We start from the raw sequence: 8,576 nt of genomic DNA, 5'->3' as shown, positions 1-8,576 counted from the left end.
CCTTCATTCAGGGACAAAACTTTGTTAAGCCATATTCTATTCTAGCCCATCTTCCATACCCCTGACATCTATTCATATAGTTACGAAATCTTATTAACTGTGTTCTCAACGTGGATCTTGTATGATCTCTTTCCATCCTTTAGATGCTGTTTTCAGCATCTGGTTTTGTGCCATCCATGGACTCTCTAGGCCTCTGAACTGAATGGAGAGGGCATTAGCACCTCTACGCTTGCCTCTGGTTCCTCTTCAGGTTCACTTTCTCAAGTTCTTCTAAATTCCTGACATAAGTATATTTACTGTTGCATTCTCAGAGTAAATACCCTTTATATTCAGATCTACACTTACAGTTAGGTTCTCTAGAGTTGCATATAAATTGATTCCCAAAGTCAAAAACAAATTAGTGGCATTATGTTTTTGTGATTATGCAGATCAGTAATTGCCATATCAAGTAACCTGTGATGAGTAAATTTTCTTTCTAATAACTTAGTGTGGTTTCCCCTAGAGTTTCTAGTGTCCCTTCCTCCCCACCGCTTGCATTACGTACAATTATTATGTCCTTACATTTTTCTATGTCTCAGGCATGTCCTTTACATTCGAATTTTATCTTATTTTTTCTCCAGAGATTCTATTGTCCTGTCCTCTTGCTAACGCACTGCCCTTTAGGTCTTACTAAGACTAACTCTTGCTGAGAACTAACTGCCTTCTACTTCCGTGCAGCTGTCAGTCATCCTTAGATTCCCTTTACTGCCTTCTTGGTAGAATCTGCTCCTCACTGGAGTGCGTGACTTCCTCCCTCCTGTTTACTAACAGACACAATAAAAGGTTTCGAGTAGGTAAACTTTCTGAGTTCTGCAGCTATTTCTTCTGAATTTGCCATTAACTGACAGTTTGGCTGGGCTAGCCATCCAGAGAGAAAGTAGTCTTTCCTCAAAACTTTAAAGGCATTGCTTCTACCATTCACTGCTGGTTATGAGAAATCTGAAACCAACTGATGCTCACCTTTTATAAGGTAGACAGACTGGTTAAGTTTCTCCCTTAAGCTATAGGAAGTCTCTTATTATTTCCCAATTCTATCAATTCTCTACTGAAAATCCTATTCTTCAGATATTGGATCTTCTGAATTATTCTTCTGCATCAGCATTTTCTCTGTTTTTCACCTGATTCCAGTGAAGTCTTTTCTAGCCACCCAAAAATCCTACCACCAGTATAACTAATCTTCCTTTCCTGGTTTATTTTCTCCTAATCACCTATCTCTTTCTCATTTGCTATATCAACAAAGTTTAAAACATACATACGTCCATTCTATTTTCTCTCCCACTCCTAGAACACACTGTGCAGTCCTCTATTAGATCTGGTGTGGCTCCTTGTGGACCATCAACCTTCGAATAAAGAGACACTATATCTGCCATCCCCACCCCACCCAGCCATAAACACACCTCCACTGCACAACGGTGAGACGAAGACAGTTGACCTGAAATAAAGCTCTCTCTCATTTGGAAAAGAAAGGAAAATCCTGAAATATATACAGCAGTCACTGGTCCATATCAGTGATAAATTCTGTTGCAGAGAAGTTGTAAGGGGGTTGCAGTTTTTTATAATGACAAAATGTGTAATGACCCGGAAAGTAAGCTACGGGACAGGCAAGATACAAGAAGAGAGGAGTTCAAGGAACTGAGAGACCCCAGTATTGCAAGGATCACCCGTCTGGATAATGGTGTGAAAAAACAAAAAACTACCAGCCGGAAAATCTTCCCAGAGGAAGCTGCTTTCGTTATGCAGCTCAACCAACAGCCCAGATAAATGTGTTGAGACACAACATGCAAAGTGCATGTGCGCATGTGTTCCCTGATTGTTATAAAAAGGAGATTTCTCAAGGAAACAAAGCTCAGAGATGCATTTGCTAACTTCTATGATAGTTTCTACTGCATTACAGAATTAGCTGGCATTTCATGCCTTTAGACTTTAAGCTCTTTGAGGCAGAGACACACCCTGTGCATGTTGTCTGTATTTTGATATTCCTGGATCTCGCACAACAGTGGATGTTCAATAAACATGTACTGGGAACTGAAGTAAATCTCCATGAGAAAGGGCTATCTCTGGCAACCCTCACATCATCATTTTAAGAAACTTAGACCAAGATAATGTATCATGAGGTCATGAGGATTTTAGAAAGACGAAGTCAGAGGGGACTATTCCTGTAGTAATGAGTGTGTGAAGTGGAGCGGTCTCCACATTCACACTAATTTGTTTTTAACATGCTTTCTCTGTATTTAGAACAGTTCTGAATCTTTCAAATATGCGAATTCATTTGTCATAATAACCAGTGATCGTATTTTGAAATATCATGTGATTCCAACATATCTTACTCTCACTTCAAAATGAGAAGTGTTCAAAACTGCTTGAATGCCAAATGGACCCAGTTGGGTATTTTTGTTTGCTGTTTCTATGAGGGTCATGTTCTTGGCATAAGAACTTTGCTAACATGAATGCTGCTGATTTCAGCAGAGCTCCGTGCAGCCCGTGTGAATGCTGTAGAAGTTAGGGCACTGCTCTCTCATGTGTGTCTGGAACCCTGGCCACCACACACGGGGCTCCTCTTCTTCCAGAACATTCTTGCTCTGCCCACCCAGATGCTCCTGACCTTCCTGACTCTGCTCCTTCCATTTCATGATGGATTCCTGGTTTCTCCATCACTTTGCAGTGGTCTCTACAAAGTAGAAAGGAAGAGTTGGCAATAATCAGTTTGAGGGAAAAAAATCATGCTAGATAATCTAGGTCTTACATGTATTGTCATGGCCTAAATTATATAATTTGGCTGTCAATGATCCTCACCACACTCTAAAATATTACTCTAGCATAGAAGTCAAATGCTTTTCATGTAATATTCTTCAAGGCTTCCGTAGGAGGAAATTTTTACCTTTCCTAATCTATAGCCAAATATGAACTTGGTGGCCATCTAATTCACTCCCTTCGTTCAGCAGATGAGGAAGCCAAGACCCAGGAAAGGGAACGGACTTGTCCTCTGTTACACAACAGATGAACATTGTAATTGAGACCTTGTCTTGCTACTTCTTCGAACTGACTCAAATATTAATGTTTGGTCCTTTAAAGAACCCCCTTGAAACAGGATGACAGTTCCTCAGTTAATTGCTTACATGGCTTTGCCGTACTTCACTACCAACAACTATGGCTCGAGTTTTAAACACCCACAGCTATCTAACCTGCACCACGCTCTCCAAGCCCTTCCCTGGGGGGGCGGCGCTGGGGGAGGGCACAGCACAAATAAACAGAACAACACTGGCAGCCTTTGGAGCTTGGCCTCAAGCTAAGCACGGCCAGGAGTGAAAGTCATTAAAGGCCCTTTGCACAAGTTGTTAAGAAATGTGTAAACAGCCGTATAAACAACACCAGGTCAGGTCATGGAAGGAGACTGGCAACTGGGGAGGCCAGCGGAGAGCCTGCCAAAGTGTGAAATTCCCAGCAGGGAGGAGACATTTGGAAAAACAGCTCCATCAGGTTTTATCAACACAAATCATTTCCTAAGTGGTACATTTTATTTAGAGTATGTGTGGCCTAAATTTAACAAGGGAAGCGTTTATCAATCGTGGTTTTTTTATCGCTTCCAGATATCTCGGTTTCTGAGTTACTGGCAACGTTTACGGTGTGCTCATTTTTCTGGGCTCTCCTGTCTAAACACACCACGGGTGATGCTCTCGGCGTGGAGAGCGGGGGTGCCCGCACACACGCTTCCTGGTGGCCAGGCTGTGTGGTTCAGGCTCTGCACATGCTGAACTGTAAACAAATGTGGGCCTGGTGTTCTAATTTTAAGCCTTAGAGAAAACAGACATATTAATAATTATAGTGGTAAAGAAACACCCACAAAGAGGTTGCGTTATGAAATAGTCTCTCTGCCCCAGGAAAGGCTTTGGCATTTTTTTTTTTTTGAAGGGATTGATGCTGCAAGAAAGTGATTCCACCCGTAACTTTCTTGCCCTTGTCAGAAACAGCACCAATGGCCAGAGACATTCAAGAGAGTTGTGTTGAACGTGGAAAAGTGATTTCTCCCTGCCTGCGATTCTGTCCACGTGTGGAGAGAATTATGTGCAGATGAGAGGAGAGGTCTTATGCAGGTCACTGTCAGCAGCCTAAATCCTTCTGCTCTCCCATTCAGATTCTTTCCTCCCTGGACGTTCAAGAAACTCTTCCCATGTGGCCTCGTTTTTATTCTTCTTCTGCCAACGTTTTCTTCCTCTACCTTTTTTGTTCACCAACAAAGCCCATCTCCTCAGCCTGGTTGTTCAGGTTTTGCTGTAACTTGGGAGGACTGACTGCCTGAGCACCCTCCTGTGTGCCCTCAGAGCCACAGACGCACATGGAAGCTTCTTCCATAGCCGTTTCCCCATTGTCTATCATATCGAACACAAAGTGAAGCCTTTTTAAATGAAAATAAATTGTATTAAGTTTCTGTGTCTCCTGAAAATAGTAGGAGAAGTTTGCACCAAATTCAGAGGGCATGTCTGAGCTCGTCTCATTTGAAATAGAGACTGTGTACCCTGCGAAGAATGGCCCTGTGGCTATACCTCAGAGAGACATGCCATCACCCCTTAGGACAGCTGAAAACAGTGTTCACTGAGGAGCCAGGCTATCACGGATGCCCTTGGAAGAGAAATAAATCATTGTCTTCACCATGAACCCTTGACTGAAAAACACAGTGGCTGATTTGCAGGAAAGAAAGCATTGTTTTGTCACCAAGCTGCTTCTCACAAGTGCAGCTCTGTATGGCAGTGACCAGGGATGTAGCATTAGAGACTCATTTGTTTAGCAATGGTTTCTTCTTCACCTGAGTAATGCAGAGAGGGGCCAGCATTTTACAAGTGTAATCCATAGGGTTCACCGTGTTTTCTTCCTCTTCCCACTTGGCACAAGGACGGTTCACTTTTCCAGAAACCCATATGAAGTGTCTGTAGAATTCAGTTACCCTCTCTTTGTATTTCTATTCATAATGACGTAATGATGGAATAGTCTCTCCCTATTAATGCTCACCGCAACTGACATTTGCTCAGTGCTTAGTATTTGTCAGGCATTGCCTAGTACTTACTAATATTTTACTGTTTATAAAATATCTCATTTAGCCCCATTCAAAGTATCTGATTCAGTGCTTTGTAACACATTCAAAGAGTTGTGCAACCATCATTCCTGTCTATTTTTAGAACATTCTCATCACCCCAAGAAGAAACCGGGTATCTATTAGTAATTAGCATGCCCTCACTCAGCTCTCCCGTGCCAGGCAACACCAATCATCCTTGTGTCTCTGTGGATTTGCTATTCCAGACATGTTATACAAACGGAATCATACAATACGTGACCTTCTGTGTCTGGCTTATCTCATTTTGTATAATGTTTCTAAAGTTCATCCATGTTGTAGCATGTATCAATTCTTTCTCATGGCTTAGGGATAGTCTATTGTACGGCTATATCGCACTCATTAATCAACTGAGTGCCATTTGACTTGTTTCCGCACCTTAGCTGTTTGGTATACTGCTGCTATGAAATTCACACACAAGTTTTTGTAAAGGCGCCTGTTTTCTTCCCTCTTGGGTATATACCTGCGAATGGAACTGTTGAATCATATAAAATTATTTTAACTTTTTGAGAAACTGCCTTCTTTCCAAAGATGCTGCACCATTTCACAATTCACCAGCAATATTTGAGGATTCCAATTATTTTACACCCTCTCCAATACTTGATCTATTTGATTATAACCATCTAAATTTGTGTGAAGTGATAGCACATTGTAATTTTGATTTGCATTACCCTAATGACTAAAGATGTTGAGCATCGTTTTATGTGCTTATTGGCTACTTGCGTATTTTTTTTTTTTTGAGAAATGCCTATTCAAATCTTTTCCCTGTTTTTAACTGGATAATGTGACTTTTTGTTGTTGAGTCATGAGTTCTTTATATATTTTGGATACCAGAACTTTATCAGGTATATGATTTGCAAATACATTCTCTTATTCCATAGGTTGTTTTTTCACTGTCCTGATGGTATCATTAGCAACACAAAAGTTTTTTAAAATTTTGATTAACTATGACTTATCTTTATCTTTTATTGTTTGTGCATTTGATGTCTAAAAAATTATGACCTAATAAAATACCAGAAATGTTTCATCTCTATATTCTCTTCTAAGACTTTTAGCTCTTATGTATTAGGTCTATTTTAGGTTTCAATATTTCATATTTGATTAATTTGGTGTAATTGTCATCTTAACAATATTTAGTCTTCTGATCCATGAATATGAAATGTCTTTCCATTTACTTCTTTAATTTTTTTAACAATGCTTTAAAGTTTCTAGTGTACAAATCTAATGTCTTTCAAGTTTATTCCTAAGCATTTTATCCTTTTTGATGCTATAGTAAATGGAACTGTTTTCTTAATTTCATTTTCATATTGTTCATTGTTAGTATATTGAAATGAAGTACCTTTTTATATGTTGATTTTTATCTTGTAAACTTATTGATCTCATATATTGACTTTAATAGGTTGTGTGTGTGTGTGTGTGTATTCCTTAGAATTTTCTATTACAAAGTCATCTGTGCAAAGAAAATAGTATTATTTTTTCCTTTCCAATCTTAATGTCTTTTAGTTCCTTTTCTTGCCTAATTGCTCTGGCCAAAACCTCCATTACAATATTGAATAAAAGCAGCAAAAGTGAACATCCTAGTCTTGTTCTTGATATTAAACGAAAGGATTTGGTATTTCACTATTAAGTGTAAATGGGAATTCTTGATAAAATCCCCTGATCAGAATGAAGAACTCTACTATTCCTCATTTGTCAAGACTATTTATCTTAAAAAGGTGTTGGAATTTGTAGATATTTACTCTATAATGATTGAGATGATTATGTGTGTTTTATGTTTTATTTTATTAAGACAATGTACTATTCAACTGAGTTTCAGATGTTAAGCTACCTTCTGTTCTTGAGATAAATCCCACCTGGGCATAGGTGGATAATCCTGTATATGCTGTTGCACTTGGTTTGGTAAGGACTATGTTGAAGATATTTGCATTTTATGTTCATAAGTAATATAGACCTTTAGTTTTTTTTTTTCATGTGATATCTTTGTCTTTTTAACTTCAGGGTAATTGTGATCTCATATAATGCATTGAGAAGTGTTTCCTCCTGTTTTATGGGAGAATTCATGAAGGATTGATATTAATTCTTCCTTAGATGTTTGGTAGAATTGATCAGTAAAGCTATTCTTTTCCTGAGAAGTTTTATAACTACTAATTCAATCCCTTAGCTTATTTTATGTCTTCAGATATTCTATTTCTTCTTAAGTCAGTTTTTTAAGAAATCTTTCTATTTCATCTGCTATCTAATTCGTTGGCATGTAATTGCTCATAGTATTCCCTTACTTGTATTTTTATTTTTGTAAGGTGGGTGTCAATGTCCTCTTTTTCATGTATTTGATTTTAGCAATTTAAATCTCTCTTTTTTTTGGTCAATCCAGTTACAGCTTAGTCAGTTTGCTTGATAATTTCAAGGACCCAACTTCTGGTTTAATTCATTTTTTGTTCTTTTTCTATTCTTTATTTTGTTTATTTCCATCTAATCTTTTTATTGCTTTCCTTCTACTTGGTTTAGATACAGTTTGTGCTTCTTTTTCTAATTTCTTAAGGTGGAAGACTAGGTTATAAATTGAAAACTTTCTTCTTTTTTAATATAGAGATTTACAGCTATACACTTCCCTTTATGCACTATTTTAGCTACATCCCGTACATTTTTGTATGTTGTCCTTACATTTTCATTCATCTCAAAGCATTGTCTAAATTTTCATGTAATTTTTTTCCTTTGATTCATTGGTTATTTAGGAATGGTTTGTTCAACTTCCACATATTTGTGAATTTCCAAATTTCCTTCTGTTATCTATTTCTGATTTCATTCCATGTGGTCAGAGAACATACGTTGTGATTTCATCCTTTTTAATTTATTAAGACTTGTTTTATGGCCTAACATATGGCCTATCCTGGACAGTGTTCCATGTGCACTTTAAAAAAATGTATATTCTACTGCTGTTGGGTAGAGTATTTTATAGGTGCCTGTACTGTTTAATTGATTTATAGTGTTGCTCAAGTCTTCTATTTCCTCATTGGTCTTTTGGCTAGTTATTTTATCTCTTATTGGAAGTGGGGTGTTGACATTTACAATTTTTATGGCAGAATTATCTATTTCTCCCTTAAACTATCAGATTTTGCTTTATGAGTTTTGGAGCTCTGTTATTTGATACATAAATACTTATAATTATTAAATCTTCTTGAAGAATCATTACTTTTATCATTATAAAATGCCTTTCTTCTCTCTAGTAACAATTCTGCCTTAAAGGCTATTTTGTTTCCATCAGTATAGCCACTACAGCTGTCTTTTGGTAACTGTTTGCATGGCATATCTTTTTTATCCTTTTACTTTCAATCTATTTGTGTCTTTGAAACTAAGGCAAATCTCTTGTAGACAACATACAGTTAGGTCATAATTTTTATTTATTCTGCCAATTTCTGCCTTTTAATTGAAAATT

Source organism: Vicugna pacos, chromosome 8, assembly GCF_048564905.1.
Source record: "Vicugna pacos chromosome 8, VicPac4, whole genome shotgun sequence".
Classification (NCBI taxonomy): Eukaryota; Metazoa; Chordata; class Mammalia; order Artiodactyla; family Camelidae; genus Vicugna; species Vicugna pacos.
This window is presented reverse-complemented; position numbering follows the sequence as displayed.